Source organism: Penaeus monodon, chromosome 23 (genome assembly GCF_015228065.2).
Source record: "Penaeus monodon isolate SGIC_2016 chromosome 23, NSTDA_Pmon_1, whole genome shotgun sequence".
NCBI lineage: Eukaryota > Metazoa > Arthropoda > Malacostraca > Decapoda > Penaeidae > Penaeus > Penaeus monodon.
The window spans coordinates 39,834,566-39,834,796 of NC_051408.1; positions in this window are offsets into that span (position 1 = coordinate 39,834,566).

The following is a 231-nucleotide window of genomic DNA, read 5'->3' on the forward strand; positions in this document are numbered from 1 at the left end:
ATATAATTCTACCTTTTATAAATTCATGACATGTGTTCGCCGTATTGCTTATACGATAGATCTTCATTCTTCAATGTCTCTACTTTGCTGCTAAAGTAGAGACATCTGCCTTTTCGAATTTAACGATTATCCTACATACGTGAAGGATGTTCCGACCTCTGGGTTATGCGTAGAATGCGGAGATAAGAGTAACTGGCCCCCCCGGCATCGAAGGAGAGGGAAGGACAGTGC